The sequence below is a fragment of the Halyomorpha halys genome, unplaced genomic scaffold (genome assembly GCF_000696795.3).
Source record: "Halyomorpha halys isolate HHAL.00 unplaced genomic scaffold, Hhal_1.1 Scaffold923.1, whole genome shotgun sequence".
NCBI lineage: Eukaryota > Metazoa > Arthropoda > Insecta > Hemiptera > Pentatomidae > Halyomorpha > Halyomorpha halys.
Window position 1 is genome coordinate 126,955 of NW_027112702.1, and position 24,678 is coordinate 151,632.

The window sequence follows — 24,678 nt, forward strand, 5'->3', positions numbered from 1 at the left end:
ATAAATATAATTTGTAATTAATTATAATTACAAATAAAATTCAAATATGATTTAATTTAATAATTTTATCAAGTATGGGTCACCTTTCTTCAAGACAGATTCATATGTGTACATGATCACTATTGTATCAAAAGTATGTCCACTTTTCGAAAATAACTATTATTGCGGCCAAAATAAGTTTCAATGATCTATTATGTGACATATGGTTTATGTTATATTAAAAAAAATTTTTTATTGTTTATACAGTAGACAAACAAACAATACCTTCGGGACCCATTTGTATATATGTTGTCGGCTCAGGCGTACTCATCTTCCGATACAGTTTTCTTAGTCAAAAATACGATTTCTTAAAGCAATAGAAAAATAAAAATTTTAGTTCATATTTTTCGCCTGATCTTTAGATATTAGTATGTCCACTTTTCGAAAATAACTATTATTGCGGCCAAAATAAGTTTCAAAGATCGATTATGTAACATATGGTTTATATTATATTAAAAAAAAAAAATGTTTTTGTTAGTTATACGGTAGACACACAAACAACACCTTCGGGACTCACTTGTATATATGTTGTCAGCTCAGGCTTTCTTATCTCCCGATACAGTTTTCGTTGCCAAAAATACGATTTTTGAAAGCAATAGAAAAATAAAAATTTTTGTTCATATTTTTCGCCTGATCTTTAGATATTGTTTTCAAAAATTACAAACCTAGTGGAAACTTCGAAACAAGCTCATCAATTTACACATAACTCAAGGACGTTTATGTGTGATAAGGGTAAATATGGGGTAAGTGAAACTTGTGTGATGCGCACAACGCACCAGATTTTTTTTTTTTATTACTATCCTAAAAGCTATGTTACAAAGCATTCTTTCAAGGGGTCAATAAATCACGGGCAATAATTTATTTTCCTCAGTGAAACTATCGGAAATCTTTCAAGAGAGGTAAGCCCTAGACCAAGCGAGATTCCAAGTTTTATGAACTCCAATACCTCTATCCCACCAAGGAAGTTTTGTAGCCAGCGATATCGAGGTAGGGAATGTGTCAGTTCAAGGCTAAGGAAACTTAATAAAATTTTATTACCAAGAATAAGCTTTCTACGAAACAACTAAGTTACTTTTGCTGAGCTAAGAACTAACTCCTAATTTCTTGCGGCTGTAGGGGAAACGTCATTGTATACTCTCATTCGAGTGTGCTGGTAGTATTATTAATTGTTTCTTATTACAATCAAAATCATCTATGATTCTACTCAGGTTTTCTAGCGATTCTTTGTAGAAAAAAATTATTTTTGAGATTAATTGTGGTTATTTTTACGACCTTGACATGTTAGAAATCAGATGACAACAAAAATTTCAATCAACTCTTAAACTCAGTATTTGGACACAGCATGTTTATGTTAGGCCAGAATACTGTTAATCATCTTGTGAAACCATTATTTTAATCATACAATACTCTATATTAGCCATCATAAAATAAGGCGCGTTGGCATAATAAGGTGTTACCCATAAGTTCCCACATATTCCGATAAGTTCAGTCGTTACAGCGTCAATAGATGGGTGGCAACGCCATGCTTTCTTATCTCTTTCTCCTTGGTTTTAGGTATGGGATGAGATGATGCGCCACCTTAGCAACCTCATGCCATGATTTCGACCTAGAATGAAAACTCGACCCTTCCACTCTGGTTAGGATAGGTTGGTGACCTAAAGGATATTGTTATTAATATCTATATGTTATTTGCTTTATGGAACGTAATATATTTGACAATATTTTACTAGATTCTTAGTTAATCTTTAATTTGTTAGCTGATTATAGAACATTTTAAGTCTCTATTCATATTTTATTTGTATTTCAATTAAACTATCAGTGCCAAGAAATTATTATTTTATTAAAACGAACTGAGAAAGAAAAGATATAGAATTATTTACCTGCCATCAGTGAATTGTGAGTTAAATTGTGGAGGAGAGTTGGCAACGTCGCAATTTTTCAGATCAGTCTTAATTCGTGATGGCTTCTTTAGGTCTGTCCTCACATATCTAATGCATCATTTTGCCCAACAACTTGTTGCTTGCTCTAAATCCTCGTTCAATTTTAAAATCTTCTTTTAGACCTCGGTTTAGCTATGTGGGAAATCGTACTAATTAGAATCCACCAATATTTTCAAGCAGATTTGTTACTAAAATAACATTCGGTCGTTTTTTTGTGTTTTAATTTTTTTCATAGACATATTATGATGCAATAATTATCATGTTGGTTATCTCCAGGGCTAAAATATTGAAATAATCACATACTAGGACATTGTAGAAAAAAATAAAGAAAATTATATAATAACGATGTTGCTGTAAGACAAAAAAAAAATAATAATAAATTTAAAAAACGCTTGGACCAGGGTCCATTATTTTTTTATAGTTTCTGCTTTTTACTCTAATGAGATTATTTTTAAAACACCATGATTTTTTCATTTTTTACGACGTTGTACAGTGTGATATTTTAATAAGCTAAACAAAAATATATTACTATTCCAATTTTTACAATGGCTAATATTACACCCCCTTTTTTAAAAATTTCATCGGAATTCTTTAAGAATTAATATTTAATGTATTTACAAAAGGTATAATAATGAAAATATTAAGAAAAATTATTCTGAAAATAAGGGAGCTACGCAGATTGCTATATGATATAAGATCAATGTAATAATGTATAAACAGTACACAAAAGTATCTATTTTACTAAGGCGATGCTGATATAAACACTATATAATAATCAAACGGTTTATTGTTAACCATAAATTCAGAGTTAACTACCTTCTTTTATGATATAGGAGGTTTACGAGACCGTAGTATTTCCTTTAATAGCTTAGGCAACTGCCTTTCCTTACGTTTGGGTAGTGTTTACTTCATCTGTATTATATGTTAAAAACATTCCTTTAACTGATGTATTTATTGTGATCTTGCCAATATTCTCTCTCTGATATATCATCATATTTATGGTTTAACAGTGGTACATTATTGAATGATAGATTTACAATTCAAATTTTCAGTGCTCTATTTTTTATTATTGGTAGGAAACTATCAGAGAATCACTCAACTCACGAACCAGAACGATTCGGGCTTGAGGTTGATATACTTCCCCGATAAATGGAAACATACCATCTTGTTTCCACTCCTCAGAACCGAAGGTTTGATGCCAACCATTACAGGCCCATAAGTCTGTTGCCTCACCTTGCTAAGGTATACGAGAAGATCATTCTGAATTACCTTCGGGAATTTAATTTGGAAGAACACTCCGTTAACCCTTATGAACAGACTGGTTTTCAGACCCACATGAGTACCCTTATAAACACCATCTGATGAAACTCCAGAACTCCCGCTTCTAAATGAAGTGAAGTCCGGCTTTAATCTGCACTACGGCCATGATGTCCATAGATTGTACAAAGGTCTTTTGTGTCTCACGGCATTTTTTATGGTAAGCTCATATACTTCGAATGTTCGGAGCAACTATACGGTGGCATCGCACCGTTCCTTGACAACAGAATCATCTCTATGGGGGTACGAGATGAATTTACCCGCTCCATACCACTGACCTGCGGAGTGCCTCATGGAGCCGTTATATCGCTAGTGTAGTGCTGTTTTCAATTGGTACCGCTGCTGTGATTGGTGAAAACTACGAACTAGCTACAGACGCCGCCTATGGCGACGAAATCGTCATATACAACATTAGTATGAATCCCAAACGTGCACTAGAGCGGTCCGGAGCAGCCTGCAAGGAGATTGTTCAACGAATAGGTAATTTAAACATTACGATGAACCCAGCAAAGACGCTCATCAACAACATAAGCGATCGACTCTCCCGAAGTCACTCAAACTGGACGACACCCCGTCATTTCCATGGTTTATTTGGCCATCTTAAGTTTTCCACCCACCTCGACCAGAAAACCAGAACAGTAAGAAGGCGGTCTTACACCTCCTCACTACACCAGCGCTCTCTCTGTGGCTTAAACTGGAGATCTATAAAGATGTTATGAGGTAATACCGCACTTCAATAACGGGCGTCACTCTTCACGTATCTCTCCGACGGCACGCAGCGCCACATTCAAGCATCCCAGGACAGCATGTTGCGGAAGATGGTCCGAACTACATTGTGGAAGAAGAAGAAGCCTCCAGACCTATATCAACTCCTCGATATGCCCACAATACTTAGGTTCATTGGTTGGAGGCATGTCAAGTTCTTTGACCCCCTCCAATTTCAGACCAATCCTGTTTTTCAAACATTGACATTAGCACCCCCCCCCCCCAGGGCGCTGGCAGGACTTCCAAAGTACCCAATGAAAACAGCAAATGACAGAGACCCATATATAGTTTTAAGTGTTAGTTAAGCTTTTGGTTTTAGTGAAAGACAATAATACGGGGTGTGCCCCAACAACTCACACATCTCAGAACTGAGCCACATTAGTGCTATTGTATAACCTCAGTAATCCCGTAGAATGGAGACATGCTCCAGTAAAAGGAAATGACTCAGATAAACAACTCTACTGAATGTTGTATATCGTTTTCTTTTAATAAATTATTATGTTTTTAGGGTTAGGAAAAAAAATTAATTTATTAATATATTATATATCAATAATTTGTTTGAGAGGAGTTAAATAATTTTATAAACGGATTCTTATGACCCTTTTTGTTAACTTCCATTATTATGTAGCTTTTGGTCATTAGCAAGGAGACCTAAATTTCATTTATCCAAGTTTAAATTTTTTTCAATAATAGACTATTATCCCAAAGCGAATTAATTGATTATATTCGTTGAATTTTTGATTATATACACAATTACCTTCAACTATTTAACATATTAGCCTCCTTATAAAAAATGTTATAATAATATTTTTTTATAAACACGAAAAATAAAAAACTTATATTTATATATATTTACTTATTTCGTCTTTATTAAATCCTAATTTGTTAATTTTTAAAAGAGTTATTTTAGAGTGTTTATTTTTACTAAAATATTTGTACTGATAATTTATTCTTGTGAATTTAGAAACATTATTGAGCTCCGTATTATTCGTGGACTTATTTGGCAGTTGATTTTCCCTTTCTACATTCTGGAATATTCGTAAAAAAGCATTCGTGAATAATAGTTAAAAGTTTAAAATAATATATTAATAGATTCGACAAATTTAAATTTTGTAGAACAACAAATCTGACAGTATGTCAATTAATTTTGAATTTGTATTTTTTACGACCAATACATCCACTGTCATTTCAATATTCCCTATTTACCTAATTCCTTCTACGTCGATAAAAAAAAATTCCCAAAAAATATGGGCACTTTATGTATGATCAAAATTCTACTCTTCTCGGTAAAATAAACCTGAACCTTTTTGGAACTTACAGCCCATGAGAAGGGTTAAGGGTGCAATAATTTGTGAGGAAGTACTGTTACTAGACCAACGGTTGTGAAAGGAGATGATTTAGTCAGAATCAGGATCGACACCAAATTTTTACCCAATTACTGGTACCCAATTTATGAGGCTGGATGGGCACTCCAGGAGGGCTCAAGAAACCACAGGGTTGACTCATGGCTATAGGTTAACAGAAAACAATTTTCTGCTCAGCCGAATTAGAACCTGGGTCCTTGGAGTTAGTAGCATCGTGCCATACCACAGTCCTACCGCGCTTCCTTACTAAATTTGTCGAAAGACAAATTAGAATTCTACTTATTTTTTGAACTACATATGAAAATCAAAGTTCCCGTATCTTCTACATATAGTTTGGAATTCTGGCGTTCGTTGGTCCATCATAAGCTATCACCTTCAATGTTCTTCACAATTTAAAATCTAATGTGGTTTCAACTTCTTCTAGGGAATCGTCTCGGATGCCTAACCACATTCTTGGGAAATTCATATTCATCAAATCCAATTTTCGCGATATGTGCAGGACACTCGTTTTTCTGAAACTACATATTCATCATTATTTTTTAATGAATAACTTTTATTGCGTACAAGGAATCGTTCCACTCGATGCGGAAAAAGAACGAGAAATAAGATAACTCTCACGGGCATCCAAAACTTTCAACTTTTTTCTGATTTTTTTCTTCTGACCTACTGAAATACCTTCATACTTAAAAAAAATTGATTACATGAATAAATTTTACGCTAATTATATATTTTTCTTTCAGACGTTTTAGACCGTCCGTCCAACTTCAGGCATTTTATTCTCAAATAGATAAATTTTATTAATTCACACTTTTTCGTTTTGTTAAATATTAATCAACTGAAACATAGCAAACATGAATTTTATTTTCACTTATTTTTTTATTATTGATAATTATAAATTTATATCTTTAAACAATTTTTGGATGTTAATTTTTTCGAAACTTTTTTTATACAGTTTCTATTCCAAATGTTGTCATATTATTATTCTTTAATAGAAATATGTTATTTTATAATCTTTACGTTGTTATTTTCATTATTAATAAATCATAAAATATCATACATGGCGAGTTTGAAAATGAAAAATTACATTAAATATAGTAAAAAGTAATCTGGATTTTTTATGATTTTTATTAAGAGAAACGTGTTGATTGGTTGTATTCAGGATATATTTATAAATACATTTTTATTGAATTTATCAAAGCATTATTTATTGAATCTACCAATAAATTAAATTAATCATTCTACCATTTTATAGTCAATAAAATTTATTAAATTAATGATAAACAATAAGATAAAACATCCTATTTTTAAACATTTCTTAATTTGTTAAACGTAGAGAGTGCTGCCAATTTATTAAAAGGATTAAACCCAATTATCTTTCCCGTTTGGACTGAATTGAATAGTACTCTAGTAATAATTGATAATCCAACAGAAAGTTGGCAATGCCCTTTACTAAATTAAACTGAAAATATAATTTATTACTGTGGGTTAATTTAATAATGTCCTGATATTATTATTTGTTTGCCCGATTTACAAGGACTTTTCTGTAATAATTAAACATGTTAATTATCTAATTAATCATAAAAATATTATGATCTCAATTAGAAAATTAATCTTAAAGGAGATAAAGCACATATTTATATTTTTGCCCACAAAGCCAAACGAAAAACCTCCATTTTGTATTTAAAAATATTGTTGGGTCTGAGTGCGAAGAAGTGTTGTTTTGAGTCCACACTCATAGAAGTGAAGAATGATAAGAGAGAGTATATGGTGTCATACAATGGCCGACACGTCTCGAAGGTTATTTGAGGCTAGAACCAACAACAGTGGTTTATTTTGTGGAATATATTACTCAACATTACATTGCTGTATGAAATGGTTTTTTCCTGATAAAAATATTTTATGATTTTTAAATATACGTTTGGTCATTAATTATATTTAAATTATAATTGAAATGTTATTGTTAGAATTGAAAAAAAAAATGTATTGAATTTAGTAATTTGAAGTTTCGTTTTATGAACAATTTATGCACTTACCAAACTTTTGTTCAGTATAGATATAATAAAAACATCACTATTTAAACTCATAAATGATCAATTTTCCATAAAAAATAAATTAATTTAATAGAAATAAAAAACTATTTTCCCTGTTAATTTTTTTTTTCTCAGAAAAGAATTATTATTCTCAGAATGCTGTAAAAAAAAAAGTAAATGAGGGCTGCAGGAATATAGGTTTGGAGCACATGATTAACAACAAATAATGAATTTGAAAACAAACTTAAAGTCAAGAAAACTAATAAAATAACAATGACCTCTGATATGATTCCAATTCCAAAATACACCCTCATTATTTTTACCATCAATCAGCTTACTTCCTGTTTGCAGTCTTCGAAAACTTATTATTCAAAAGACTTGTTGATATACTTAAACACTCGTACAAAATACCAATTTGATTGTCAATTTGAATTCAGGTACATCCTTTAACTATACATTAATTACATAGAGTAATATACTTCATATTCATGGCTCTACAGCAGAATTTACACGCTATGGGCATATTTCTGGAAGTTGCGTTTGACAGAGTTTGGTGCAAGGGGCTTCTCTTTAAACTCAAGGCAATACTTTCATCTACTTATTACATCATTCTTCAATCCTTTTTTCGCGTTAGATTTTCTCTATTCGGCACGGATTAGAGCTATCTTCTATTAGGCCTACCTCATTAGGAGTAACCCAAGGTTCAGTACTCAATCCTATGCTCTTTAGAGCATACACACATTACATACCTAATATTTTGACAGTGACATATTCAGATGACACAACAATCTTAAAAATACAAAAAAATCCAACTTATGCCTCCTAGACCCTGAAACAGTTTCGAATAACATCACACGACTTATTTAAGCTTTGAAATACCCGAATTACTGGTATTTAGTGGACTCCTAAAGTAGTAGAATACGTAAGGTTAATATGCTAATTACGGAAATGAAGGAGTTCAGCGACATGAAATCAATTAAAATAAAACCTAAAACTATACGATAATATTTTTGGAACAATAATTGCTTCCTTATTATTCCTACCTATAAACTGAAATGAAAATTTAAAAAAAAATTCATAAATAACTCCATTAAGTGATCTATATCTATAAGATATAAAGATAGGTCTAAATTTATAAGATAAATTTCTTAACTACTAGCCGAGATTTTCCTTCTTGATTTTGAAAAACGTCACATATCTTATTAATGTCCAACTCTTAAGAACAAAAACAGTTATTTTTTACCCTTAAAAAAATAAAGGTTTATAAGAGCTGTGTTATTTTATTGTTAATTATCTTGTTTACCAGTCTATCTTTTGATAGTTTGAAAATTGAATTTCCGCTTATAGAGGAAAACTCTTGAAAATAAAATAATATTTCACGGCAAGGGCTCTTAGAGAGATAAATCAGTACTGCATGATTTAGTATATTTTTTTCATATAAAAATATGGCTTTTTTCTCGATTGTACGGTTAAGATTTATGGTATCAGTATTTAATACGGCTTTATAAATTTTTCTGTTGGAATAATAAAGAAATTATACTATAAAGTATATTTTAAAAGATTAAAAGAATGTATTGTGATTTGAAGATTAAATTTATTTAAATTATTGATTTTTTAATTTAAATATTTATTTGTTTAAATTTATTGATTTAAGGATTGAAGTATACATCAAATAGATTTCAAAATATTGCAAACAAATTTTCGTATTGAATATTTTAACGTCTAATTCATCAAATGGTTACTGGAATCAAAACAGGAAATTTTGTTAATTATGTCTTTTGTCTTCCTATCTTTTGGTTTCTAGGTATTTCTTTTTAAACCAGGAGGAATTGAAAACAACTTAGTCATTTGGTGAGCTTGAAATACTTCTTTTTGAATGTATTTTAAGTTCTTTTATTAATGCAGTCATACAAAAAATTCAGAATGTGAACGAGCCGAAAATGAGGTGAATGGAAAGATGAAATAAGAGAAAAAGTGGTGTAAGTCATTCTGTTCATTAAAATTAATTTTCATAATAAAAAAAATATTAATTTAATCACAAAGTACAATGGTTTAAAATTCTTTTAAACATTTAGGTATGGATGTAACTGATTACTTTAAACAAACGAATCTATTATTTCATTAAATAAACTTATATAACTTCCGATAAAGTTTTGTATACTTCCAAACTCCAGTTTGACTTACAACACTTTTGGATTTTATAGCTTATATTTATTGCAAAAAAAATATAATTTATGGAATGTTTGCGATAGTAAACAAGGATGGAGAGGCAGTGGGAGAGTGATATGGTGTGTTTCTGTGTGTGTACGTGAGAGGGAGAAAGGTCACAATAAACAAAATTTTCCAAAATCGTGTTTAGATTTTTATTACATTTTCAATAATGTTTTCCTTTCCCATCCTAAATACGTACTACTTTCTAAGACCTAAAAAAAATTAATAAAAACTAATGATATTAATGTTTTTTTTAATTCATTATATATTTTTAATAGATAGGAAATTGTATACAGAAGTGCTTAAACATTTGACTTTAATCTTCTCTAAAAAGTTTTTTACATTTATTCATAAAATTGTAGTAAAGTAATAAAATTAATAGAAAATATTTACTAAAAAAATTAAAAATAGAAATTATTATTCAATATATAATATTTTTTTCGTAGTGTGATTATAATTATAATTTTACTGATATAAGAAATTTGTTTACAGTGAAGGTAACTTTAGAAAAAAATATTGCACTAATTTTAATTTCTAAATCATATGTTCTAAGTTTCGGCTTTTATGGCATCTTCAGGAATAAAAATTTTATTTGTATACACCAGTACATACTTACAGTTCAAGTCTGTTGGTCTGTAGGGGAGTGTGTTAATTAAAAATTTTGTTTCTGACGATGTGAAGATAGCCGAAACTTGAAATATATTGTTTATAAATTAAAATTTGTGAAATATTATTGCCTTTAAATTTACTGCAATAATTTTTACTAATTTTTGTAAATGAGTATATATATATTGTATCAGATTACATTTGAAAAAAATATGATACACAAGAGTAATAGATAATTTGGATTTCAAAAACATTTCTCTTTGTGGCAATAGATGAATGGAAAAGTCTGAATAAAAAACCTCAGAAACAGGATATTATTTATTTGAGCCATATAATTTAAAAATCAACCAAATTCATTTTCAATTTTTTTTGGGTAAACATTTATAAATTATAATAAGTTAATTAATTATAATAAGTATTTTTTACCAAAACACACATATTAAATCACATAACGATTTAGGCCTATGCAAATGTAAAGTAATCCGTCAAGCATGAAAAGATGTTAAAAAATTAATTTTATAAAGTAATTTAGAAATTTAAGGAATAGTAAAAAAAAGAAGCAAACTTTTTAATTTATTAATTTATTCTGAATTTTTTGAAAATGACTTGGGTGATACAAATGAGATAAAACTAAAGTAAAGAATATCATAAAAATGTGTTTATAAATTAGTTTCATTAAAAAAAAAAAAAATTAAAAGTCCTTGACATACATAATATTTTAATTAAATATTCAGTATATTAAAAAAGAAAACAATCATAAAAAATATTTTAATTTTTTATCATGCTTCTTATCACAACATAAATAAATAAAATACATCTTTATACATGTAATTTCTTCTCAGCTTGGTTCAGCAAGTTAGTCCAAAATTTTTTTTTCTAGTTTTTACAGCTTCACTTGAAGGATTATTTAATCTTATAAATAATTAATATTATAGATGTATGTATATATTATTCCTTATTTGATAACAGATACTAATACCAAGTACCTGAGTAGCGAGCGATCTCTGTGCCGAAGGTTGAAGGCTGCGTGTCCCTGCTGCTCCGGCGACCGACTGAACTCACTCCACCCCCACCCTGTGTGTGTACCCGCTGATATCTGGTATCTCGTACTGTATCTAGCCGCTGGGGGTGTCTGGTATCTCGACGTATCTGAAGCAATCTACCCAATCATCGCTTTTTAAATAAGTTAATCCTTTACTGAATCGATATCTTAGTATCTATTGAAATGTTAAGAAGGTTTAAAATTATTTGAATTGCAAATCCGACTATTTCAAACCAATTTTCGTCGAGAAAATGAATTTAGCACGCAAAACTCGAAATGGTCTTAGGAAACAGGTCATAAATGTCTGACCTATTTTATGTTATACTCGTACTGTATACAAGGGGGTACACTCGCCTAGAGGGGAAGGGGATAAACAATCAGACTGAGACACTTTTGAGCATGGAAAAGGTGAATGAAACAAAAATTAAAAAAAATATATATATATATATATAATTATAGCAGTACATTATTAGTTATTACAATTATTTGTTTGAAAGAAAAATATATTTATTATTAAATTATTACTTTTTTATCTTCTGGGGGGGGGGGCAACTTTTCCCTGCTCTCCTCCACTCTGGGTAACGCCCATGCCTGCATAGTTAAAAATAAACCAGTATCAAATCACAGCTATGGCTTTTCATACTAGTGAGTAATCCTATATATCTCTAAGAAAATTATTTTCTATATCAGATAATAGCAGCTGACAGTTGTAATAGTTTAGATACAAAAAATAATACTATAATCGAAAGTTATTTTAATAATAATAATCTTTATTTATTCTGGGATTAATCTCTTTAGAATAATGTACAGGCGTCAAAATTAGTCTTCAGGGCCTTAGAGAGAAAAACAAAATAAAAATGAAATTATAAAACATCATAAAATATAATAAAATAATGAATTTTAAAAGATAAAAATGAGCAACAATAATTAACAGAATATATAAAATAAGAATAGAATAAATAACGAAAATCATATGCCATATCATAAAACATAAAACATAAGATGACAAACACTTTTGATAATAAGGCATAGAAAAAAAAATCAAATATAGTTAATCTAAAACTAATAAATGGAAAGGTACAATTTCTGCTAATGTACTTATTTACAAGAATAAACAAAAATCTGAGATATTAAGTACAGAAATATACAAACCTTGTTTGAAACTTTCAATTGTTATTTTTCCGGAATTGGGTGGACAGACAGTGGTCAAAGATACAGGATTTGAAGTTTGGAAGGGTATTAGAACTACGAATGAGAGAGGGAATAGAATTCCATAGGGATGAGGAAAGATGAACCAAAGGCTGCGGTTCGATGGGCACTCACATATAAGTCTGAACGCCGTGAGCGGGTATTGCGGGAATTTACTGAGGATTTAAATTGAAGGATATCAGAAATGTACGATGGACGACGGGATTGGATAATTTGGTAGGGAAAGGAAGCAAGAAAATATTTACGACGGAAGGAGGGGTAAAGCCACTTCAATTCTTCATAAAATCGGGTGACAGAGGCGATCTGGGCGATCTGGGAACCCCAAAGATGAATCGTACAAAGCAATTAATTAACCGTTTTAATTTTGTTTTGAGATCCCCAGAGACACCCCCGTAAACCACACAGCAATAATCAAAGTGGGGGAATATTAAGGAAGTAACCAGGAACCTACGGGCTTCAAAAGGAAGTAGGTGGCGAAGATAATTTTACGTTTTTAGGGTGGAGAAGGTACGACGGGAAATATCGGAGACATGGTGTTTAGTGACATTTGACATTTAGTGGTGTTTATAAGTGACACCAAGGTTTTTAGCGTATGGATAGAATTCTATTGAATTGTTGTTTACGAATAAGTTTGGAATATGAGGAATAGTTCTCAGGAAGTGATTGGATCCAATTAAGTTGCCTTAGTCTTCTCTGCATTCAAATTAAGCTTGTTTTCTTGTGCCCAGCGACTAATTTGATTTAAGTCTTCTTGAAGCATCTCCGTGGCAGCCAATACGTTAGAAGATGGGAAGGAAAGGTAAATTTGGAAATCATCAGCGTTCAAATTGTAGTGAGAATGTTGGATAAGGAAGGGAAGGTCATTGATGTTGATGGCAAAAGGGTGGGGGAAAGTGATGAACCCTGGGGGACACCACAGGTAAGGGGGCGAGTCAACGATGGTGGCTTATCTGGAACCATTACGTACTGGGAGCGATCGGAAAGGAAGGATTCAAACCAGCGCAAAGCACTGTTGGATAGAGGAAGATTTGGTAGTTTGTTAAAAAGGATGTTGTGGTCAACCATGTCAAATGATTTGGAGAAATCAAGGAGGATCAGGATAGTTAGGTTTTGGTTTTCCATGGTAGTTTGGTGGTCGTGGGTTATTTTTAGGAGAGCGGATTGTGTTGAATAGCCAGGTCGAAAACCAGATTAGAGAGGATTGATGAGGGAACATTCTTCTCGGATGTTGCTTTTAAACAAGGTGTTCTAACGGTTAAGAAAGGTTAGAGTGGAGAGGGCGGAAGTCATTAGGTGAAGAAGGGTTTGGGATTTTATTTAATGGTCGAACTAAAGCGGTTTTCCAACGAGTAGGAAATGTGGCATTTTGCAAGGAATAATGGTATATATGATAGTGGACGGGAATAAGGACAGAGAGACAGGATTTAATCAACTTCACAGGAATGTTGTCCGGTCCATGATCGTTGGTATGAGATCTTAGAATAGTGGCTAGTAATTTTTCGCAATCTATGTGGGAAAAAAAGAAGTTTTCAGGATTTGAGGTGTTATTTGGAATTTCAGAAAGACTGATTGATCAGTAGCATGGCATGTGAAATGATTGTTGAGATCATCAGGTGTTATTGGAACACAGCTGAGGTTATTGGATTCTTGTAGGGATAAGTTTCGGAGTATTTTCCGTCTAGCTGCTTATTTTTGTTTTATCATTGCATTTATTTCCGAAGTAAGCCACGGTGCAGTTGGACGGCGTAAGGTTCAGGTTTTGAGAGGAGCATGTATGTCTAATATAGATTGAAGATGTGAAGTGAGGTTGGATACCATAGGGTCGATGGAATTATTGGAGTGTATAATGTCCCACTGGACGGAATCAAGGTCAGGTTGAAGGGATTCATAGGAAAGGAGGTCCATATTACGGTATGATATGATTTTAGGAGTGAAGCATTTGACTGGTAGGTCATATGTTATTTGGATCAGATCGTGAGATGAGAGGAAGGGAACGGGGTGCTGGGAAGAGGCAAGGAATTTTCCAGGAGAACCACAGATAAAAAGGTCTAACCAGGTGTCAGAGGATTGTGTGTGATGTGTAGAAGAAAAAAGGAACGAGGTAAAGATTAAGGGAAAATATTACATCAGTAAGGAAGGACTTATCACTGGATTGTGAGTGCATGTTGGTGTTGAAATCACCAGTGATAATAATATTGGAATAAGTGGAAACGAGTTGGACAAGAAGGGATTCGAAGGTGTTATCGAGTGGAACTCAGGGAGGTCGATAAACGATGGAAAATAACAAGGTAGAAGATATAAATTACAATGATAAAAAAGTAGACAAATCAAGTTTGTAATAAATAAACATATATGTTTGTTTTCTCCAAGAAATAAAATTTTCAGGAATGCAAGGGTAATTATTTCCAAACTCTCCAAATGATGTAGGAACCGTCAGTTTGTGTTTAACAGTTATTGGTACGTTACACTGTCTACATGTTGATTTGGATTATTCTGTACTCTCAAATATTCTTGAGTAGCAGAAATTCAACCGCATTGTAGTGAAAGATATATTGTAATTACTTTACATGAAAAGATATAGAGATTATGACATACTTGCGTACTACTTAGACTACTATTTACAACTTACATCATAGAGTGCCCTCACAACAACTCTATTCGAATTTTCTTATAAACTCTAGCATCAGAATCAGAAAGATCCTCATCTCTAACATATGGCATATCTGAAGAGACTAGAGTAGTTTTAGAGCTGGTGTCTTTTCGAGTAACTTGGGATAGATGGAGCTATAGTTTGTGTGACAGTTTCCTATACTGTATATTATAGGGTGTGGGACGCGGACAGTATCAAGATATGAACAATATTACTTTTAGGGGGAGGAGGGGAGTGAAATCAATTCAGTTCTGAGAAGGAAACAAAAGGGAATCATCAGAATGTTTTTCTTGTGTGGTCTCTTCGTCGTATATTCTTGCGTTATATAGCTGCCCATGTGTGGCCAACATTTAAGCTATTTGTTTAGTCATTTATTATCATTTTGTTTATTATTATTATTGTTATTTATCATTATTATTTTAAACAAAAATATTTGTAAAGCCATAAGGTACTATACGATAGCTTTGCATTAGTCGAATGTGGGTAGTATAATCCTACAGTTCCCTTTTTCGTCACGGCATCCTTTTTGTGCCAAACGAAATCAATGACTTCCATGGAGGTACTGTAGCCGAATCTCTCTTAATTTGTTCTCGGTTGTGTTGATCCACGTTGCCAACTATTTTATTTATGTCATCGGTTTTCGGTCTGTTGTCACATATAAGAAAATGTGCAGTCAGACATGCAATCCTTCTAAAATTCCCTTTTTTTCATATTCGAAAAAGCCATAAATATTTTTCTGTTACCTCCTCATTATAAAATAAAAAATACAATCAAATAAATACAGTTAAAGAAAACAGTTTTAACAACTCTAAATTCGTTTGGTTTCTTTCTGATATAGGATTTTTATTCAGTTAGTTTCAACATAATTTTAATTTAATCTTCTTATCGCTGCCTTTGAACCAAAATCTTTAATATAGAATTTGGAGCAAAAAGTTTTTTTTTTTTTCCAGTAGGACAACTGAGGGGTCTCAGCAAAACAATTTACGAGTTGAAAAACAGCAATTCGATAAAAACCTTGCCATCTTAAAGAGTTTTTATTCACCATTTGTTAGTTTGTCATGCTGCAAGCTCCTGGAGAATGAGGATGGGAGGTGTCTCAATGAGTTTACCTTAAGTTTTATTTTCCCACTCCACAGCCAGATGATTTGGTTTTACCCAACTAGTTCTGATAGCATTCCTGATAGTACAAGAGCCGGGAAGAAAAAAATGCAGTTATCTTACCCCAATTTTTTTTTTTACTTTAATGATAATTATTTATAATTACTAGTCAAAATTGATGAGTCTGTCAAGTATAGGTAGGAGGAATAAAAAATGGTGGCTGTTTCAAAACCTTAAAAAATACTTATTTTTCATTCGGAGCTCTATATCTTAAAAACTAACAACAACACTAGAAAACCTAAGAGCACGATATTTAAATAAGAGTAAATTTGCTGAAATATTAGCCTTAAAAGAGCTAATATTTTTGAAAAAATATATCTCTACATCCATAAGACGCACATATGTCTGCCAAAACTCAAAATAAAAGAAATTGAACTTACTATAAAGTAGTTTAGGACACTTATCTTCATAGGGGTAGTAATGTTTATGATATTCACATATAAATATAAATTTAGCAAATAAAAATTTGTCCGAACAAGTATAAATCAATTTATATTAGCAAATTTTATAAAAACTATTACTCCTACGAAGATAAACATCATAAACTACTTTATTGCCCATTGAACTAGCTTTAATTTGAGTGCTAATAGACATCTGTACGTCAAATGGTTTTTGAACTACTGATCTTTAAGTACGTCCCATGCAACATTTTTATAAAATGTTGCTTTTTAAAAAGCTATATCTCGTGAACTATTAAACATAAATAACTCTTTTAGGGCTCATATTTTAGCAAATTTGCTCATCTTTAAATGACGTTCTCTTAAGTTTTTTCGCGTTGTTCCTACTTTTTAAGATATAGAGCTCCGAATGAAAAATTAATTTTTTTTAACTCTTTTAAACAGCCGCCATTTTTTATACCTCCTACCTATACTTGACAGAATCAACAATTTTGACTAGTAATTATACATAGTTCTCATCAAAGTAATCAAAAATTGGGGTGAGATAACTTCCTTTTTTCTCCTCTTGGGCTCCTGTACTATGATGCCTTCAGAGTACTTACGACAAAAAAACTATTAATTGGATTAATATGTTAAGTTGGTATTTTTTTTTATTTTCCCTAAATAGTGGTTTTCTAAATAGTTGAGTCATCTACTATGTAATAATCTCAAAATGATAATTTCGAGAATACAACTTTTTTTATGGAATTTTGATCGTAATAATTTGAAAATGATATTATTTAACTTACACCTACCCATTGGCTAGTCCAGTTAGGTGGACAAAATTATCCTAAGGCTAATTTCATTAACCTTTGCTATTGTAACAGTGGAGCCCGTTGGACATTAATTGTATAAAACGGCGGAATCCCTGGTAGTTCTATAATTGCCCTGCTCTGTCCGATTGAAGAAGCGTATGGAATTAGAAGATAATGACTCAATTTGTCCTGATTTACTGCACCTCTACAAATTGGAACTAGCCCTGCCTTCAATTGATTCCAGGGCCTTACAAGCTTCAATCGGATTTATTTATGTAGTGAGAGCCTGATGTGTGAATATGTACCTCCACTGTCCTTATGTTAATTTTCATTTTACATCAATGATTTATGATTGAAACTTAAATAAAACGGCACATATGCTAATAACAGCAACCCTTAACCGGTAAGGGCATCAAAAAATTTAATAGGCTTGTTTTCAAGTTGTGCTTTAAAAAAATAAAAATAATAATAATAAAAAGGAGAAAATTATGAACATAATTTTTTATTTTATTTTAGGTTTTCTGAAAGTGAGAAGTAAGTATATATATTTTGTTACTGACAATAATGCAACAATTTAATAGAAGATAGTTGTTATACTATACTAATAATACAATAGGGAAAGTTCGGATGTGCTTTTTCCGTTGGAATCGGATATACGTTTTAGTTTTTTCTAATTTGGTTATTGAGTAAATTCTTTATTATTTTTATTTGTCCACTGTTTACTATCACTAATAATGAGATTGTTTATTTTTTTTCAAATTACCAAAATTAAAGGTACATTAGACGGAGATTAGTTGAAAAATCCACATTCATGCCCTGTCAAACTATTTCCATGAATGTATCTTATAAATCATTCAGTTATACAGACAAACCGAATTTAATCAAAATCGTAGGAGCTATTTTCGAAAATATTGGGAAAATGCTAAACATCGAAACAAAATTTGAAATGCTGTCGTACCCCAGGCATATAACCATAAAAAATATGTTATTTCAGTTTCTTAACAATTTTCGTTTTTGAGCTCGGCTTACTATGTAAACACAGACTATTTTACTACACTTGGTGATTAAAATTCAGGTACCTCAGAACCATGAGAGGGATTCAAAATGTTTGACGATCGTAATATTTCCCCTAACTATATATTTCGCATGCCGGTAAGTGAAAGTACGAGGGCTGTCCAGAAAGTAACAGACGTTTTGGCCTATCGTGGCGATAGGTGGGAGTAGAGCCACCAACTTGATGTTTGAACGTTCCTACATTCAGTACGCATCCAGCTGTCGTAGCGTGAGGACTCTGTGTTCCTCACTGTGTGAGTCGTCAAAATGTGCCGTGCAATAGAAAATCCTGCCACTTGTGAAGTGCGGTTTGTGCTTCGGTTTTTGTTGGCTCGAAACAACAGGCCAATTGAAATTTATCGTCATCTTTGTGATCTTTACGGGCAGAGGATAATGATTGAAAACCGTGTGAGGCTATGATGCATTGATTTTAAAATGACCGTACCAGTGTTCACGACCGCATTGGTAGGTCTAGCTTTGTGACTGATGATCTGGCAGTGCAAATCGATGACAAAATTCCTGAAAACCGTCGTTTCACGATTACAGAACTGTCGGAACGTTTGCCCCAAATTTCACGGAGTTTGATGCATCAAATTGTGGTGGAGAATCTTGGTTGCCACAGATTTTGTGCGTTCCGAAAATCCTAACTGAAGACCATAAGAAACAGTGACATGCTGCAGCACCGACCTTTCCCAAAGAATACAGCAGAAATGTTTATGTAGTTCTAGATCGTTTCGTAACCGGGGACGAGACTTGGTGAAGCATGTCATGTGTGAAACAAAACAGCAGTCGATGGAATAGGTGCACATACATTCTCTCAAGAAACCTAGAAAGTGTTTGCAAACGCTGTCAGCAATAAAGGTCATAGCTACTGTGTTTTGGAACTCCAAGGAAGTGCTTCTCGTTGATTTTTTGGAACATGGAGCAACAGATAATTCAGAAAGGTATTGTGAAACACTAAGAAAGTTACGGAGCGCAATACAAAATAAGCAATGGGAAAAACGTAGCACCAAGGTATTGTGTTTTCACCATAACGTACGTTTAATGTTTCATGTGTATAAGAAAAAAAAAAGCTTTCTGCTCTTTAGCCTCTTGATAATTTATTTTGAAAGAAGTCGATCAAAATTTGTACTTTTTGTTGCATAAATATAATTCTTAAGCTATCGACAGAAAACGTGTATTTATTACCTTTTAACCAAATTTAATACCTTGAAATCGGTACAATTAAAAAAAAAGAAATCTGTGCTGTTTCTGCCCATGAAAAGTCAGGGATGCAGTTTTATATTAGAAAGTAGAGCAACGGTTGTGCTAGGAAGTGATTTAGTCAGAATCACCCTCGATCAAGGTTTTTACCTTATTTAGCTGACTCATAGCTACAAGGAAATTTTTTTATGTCCCCTTTCTTGGTAATTTCTGACATACTGGGGGAGGAGGGGTTAACCAACCTGTTCTAACCATGGTAGGGGTTAAGTTTTCATTTCATGGGGCCACCACAGGAAGAAAAGTTGATACTGCCGTCACGCTTAACTCCCACAGCTACAGATGGTCCTGAATGCAGTGAAACAAAAAATAATTATTTGCCACAGCCGGATTCAAACCTTTGAAGTTAGTAGCACAGAGCCTTTCCACTGTGCTACCCTCTTCCAAAAGGTTCAATTAACTTTATATTTCCTGGAGAAAAAAAAATTTGATTTTAATTAAGTGTTTTTGCTGTGCATCGTGCTTCCAATATATACTATGTATATCATTGGTAATATATATTTTTTATTCACACTATACCAATAATGAAAACACTGAATAATGAATAAAGTAATAAAAAGAATGCTAATGGGTGACAACGCCCCATATAATATGTTAATAAACCCCACATTAGTTGTTTAGTTAAGTAATTTATCCCCACTCCAATATATTTCAGTTTTAAATTAAAATTTTTGTACTGAAAATATTTGAATGTAGTATCTATTGCACAAGGAAACATTATAAATATTTTGCGTAAATGATACTCTTGACAATATAAAAAGAAATATTGTACTATTAAAAACAAAAAATACATCTATATTAAATCATATTAAAGCCCTGGGATATTAGGTATAAAAATCATGTTAGACAGACATTTCTAAAGAAGAATAAAGCATTGATAAGTGAGAATTTAACTTTATTTTAAAATACTTAGCAATTCGTAATCTTTCATCAATAAATGAATTAAAATTAGGGGCTGGAGTTTAATTTAAATAGTTAGTCAAACTTGGGAAAAACTTAGTTCCTTTGGAATAAGTAAGCTTTATAAACTTGTTATATTTAACTATCATCAATCACTTACCAAAGGAACTCCTAAAATAGGAAGACCTAAATTATGATAAAGTTCGCCAAATGTGATATACTAGTTTATTTTCTTTTATTTATGTATTTTTTCCTCTCAAGACTAGCCACACTACTAACGCCATCAGACACACACCGTATATTAATATTTGTACTATTCCTTGTATATCCTTTTATTTCACAAATGTAACAACTATATAAGATGTTTTAATATTCATAAATGTTTCATTTGAATTATTGAAGATTATAATAGATTCTTCATTAAGGACATCTACAGCAAGAGAGGTAAGGAATCTGTTCTCGGGCCACAGAGAAATAAATGTCGACTACCCCAGATGGGAATCGAACCCACAATCTTTTGAACCAAGCATTCTAGGATCCTTGCTCCAGCTCGTTCAGCTATAAATTCTTCATATAGAGATTTTTGGGGAAATGGTTGAAAAAAGTAGATTTAAGGTGACAATAATAATATTTAAAGTATAGAAAATCACCTAATGACTTGATGATTAATTAAATTAAATTTTAAGAAAATTGAAAAAAAAAATCGAATATACTAGAGGAAGAAAAATATTGGAGTTATCTTTCACTTAACCACAGGATAAAATAAATGGAACACGTCAATCATCTTTATCGACTTTGAATAAACCTTTGATAAACGATGGATATTTCGATTAAAAGATCATTTTTTAAATTTTAAATTTCCAGAAATGACTTTAAAGCTATAAATTTAGTAAAGATAGTCCATACTCTCTTAACCAAGACTAATCCTATGAGTGAATTTTATCAGTGTATTCAACTTATTTATGCATCAACAAGTTAATTACACAGTCCTATTTGTTTTACAGAACTATATATAAATAATAATATTGTTACATTCTCAAACTACTTGTACTCAGCCTTGATAAAAAAGCCATGCAAAGTGAATTTTTTTTCCGATCCATCTTAAACAGAAACAATATTGCGTTAGTATCATAATTCATTGTATTTTTCTTCTATCTTTTTCTACCATGGGTATTAGGTCTGAGTTAAATACTTAACTGCTGGTGGGGATGTTTCTTCTATTGGAACTCTACATTACTAACTATAAGTGAGGAGCCCCCCTGAGATAGTTGATACAAAGAGGAGCGTAGTTGGTTACCAATACATAGTTTTTTAATTATTTTGCATCTTTTTTGAGCGCCGGATTAACTTTCTACAATAAATAAAAATAAATAATGATGTTTGTTCAAAATAAAAATAACAAATTGACGGTTGTTGTACAGTCCTAGCTTGACATCCTTTTCTTCTAATTTGAGCATTTTGTTCACCTGGACACCTCCTGCGTTTTTTATTTTAAATCATAAGCCCAGGCGAGAAGATCTTAGATATTTTACGAAATTTCTATCGTCACATCCAATTATATAAAAAAAATGTATAAATCGTCTACCTAAGTGCGCACGGGACACCTGTCAGGGGACTTCAAAAAAGTCCTACTCCTGCCGGGTAATAGATGTAAATTTCAAGAAATGAAATAGAGAAAAAAAGTTCATTCCATGTACTACTGAAGAATAAAACCCTAATAAGTAGGTAGGGGAAGATAAATAAATATTTTAGCTTGAGTAAATATTTAGGGTTTGGCGTTGAAACAGTTACCTATTGCAAAATAATAGATTTAAAACTAACTCGAACACAATGACAGAACAAACTTGATGGGTTTCAAAGTAATTCTAACAGGAAGGCGTAAGTTCTCAAATATTAACCACTAAACTCACAGCAGCAGCACTTAGATCATATCCCTCACTGTAAATATTTCTCACCCTTCAAACGTTTTTAAGTTAATAACTCTGAGGTTGGACATCTGCCAGCGGGGTTTGAAGAATTGATGAGGATGGGGAGTTGGGTGAATCATCCCTCGCCCTAGCCTAGCGGAAGGAAGGTACATCTTTCTAAATAATTTATCATCACTCCTTCATAAATTATAATTTTATCTCGATATCTCAAGTCAATAAAAAAAATGTGTGTGTTCGTATCCCAAACAATAAATTTATTGATGACCTAAACCTTTATTTGTTACTTATACAGTTAGGTTTTCTAGGAACTAAAACTAAATTTTTGCTTTCAGTAAAATCAGTGAACTTTTATCCAATCATTACCAAATAACTCTAAAACTATGAGCCTAAAAGAATAGATTTTAAAATTCTGTTCAACGTTTTTTTGTTCTCCAACTTTAGTCAATAAAGTCGAGTTAACTAACCTACAGGTTACCAACCTATTCTAGCCTACGTCAGAAGGCTGAGATTTAATCTGGGGATCTGCCACGATTTAAGTCGCCGTGAGAACTTCGAGAAGTCGTAAAACGCTCCACTAATAATTGCCTATCTGAAAGAATTAAAAAAAAAAATCAAATCTGTACTGCTACAACCCATGAAGGGTCAGAGGTGCAGTATTTGGTAAGAAAGTGCTGTTACTAGACCAATGGTTGTGCAAGGAGGTTATTTGGTCATAATTAGGCTCAACTACTAGATTTTTACCCAATTAAGGGTACTCACTTTATGAGGTTGGGTGGATCCCAGAAGGCTACCGAACCCACAGGGCTGACTCAACGGCTACAGGTAACAGAAAATAATTAATGGCCACAGCCGGATTCGAATGAGCTACCCACTCCCACTATGTCTATAAATAATGAGTACTATTTGTAACTAAAGAAAACATCTTTACGATTTTTACTTTCCAAAATACTTCAAAAATTGTTGTAATTGTCTCTTATTTTGTAAAATATTGTCAGATATATTGAGTACAACCATTTATCACGAATTTAGTCTTCATTACAGTCCATTACAGAATGTGTATGCACCTTGGTTCTGTTGAAAAAATAAATGAACCAAAAATATTGTCTAGTGGAATTTGAGAGAAGAAAAAATTTAAAATAATATATATAATATGAAAAATGAGCGCATAGAACATGAAAAAAATATTTCATTCGGATCTTAATTTTTTAATATAATATAAGGCAATCCACAGGGAAGGTGATGTTTGCCTATGCATACTGACTGACTTATACTGGTTTATCTTTCGGATCTTAAACTGTTTAAATGTTAATAATAAATTTTGTATGGCATACTAATAAAATATATAATATTAAAATAAATATATACCACTACAATCATGGAGGGCCAAGAGTTCAGCACTTTGTAAAGAGGTACTATTACTAGACTTACGGTTGTACGAGGAAATGAAGGAAAACAGGGTTGTCCCACGGTTGCAGTAAAAGAAGAAATAATTATCTCTCACAGCCGACCAAGGTCTTTGGAATTAGTAGCACAGTACCTTACCACTCAGCCACGCCACTCCCTGGTTATAAAATAAATGTGTAATAAATACATTATTCCTTTTCCATGTACCTTATTTACATTGTTTAGTTGTTTGGTTTAATAGGATTAAAAAGTAAAATGATAGTAAAAAAAACTTTTTTCACAATTTTTCTCTTTAATTCCATAATAAATATTCGTTCTGCAGGAAGAACAGTAAATCAAAGGAATTTAAAGTAAGTGTAACTAGTTTTCATTTAAGCCCTTAACAGAATGCCTATGATTTGAATTTTAAAAAAACACGTAACTAAAATATGGACCATTGGAATTTGAGTTTTTTTTTTATATTTATTTTATTTTTTTATTATTATAAACAATTTAACTAAAGAGTGCTAACCGGGTGTATAGAATACGGATAATTTGTTTATTTCATATTTACAAATATATACAAAATTAATGTTATAATTTGAATAGTTTTAGTTCTCAGTACAATAAT

General features: G+C 31.9%; 1 protein-coding gene across 1 annotated transcript in view; it reads right to left on the reverse strand.

The window, feature by feature from the left end:
* The window catches only part of LOC106687189 (cell adhesion molecule 3-like), a gene marked incomplete at its 3' end in the record, with an annotated part of 136,385 nt that extends 125,049 nt beyond the window's left edge, over positions 1-11,336 (reverse strand). The window contains 1 exon segment of the mRNA XM_014430923.3: positions 11,259-11,336.
* Between the last annotated feature and the right edge of the window lie 13,342 nt (positions 11,337-24,678).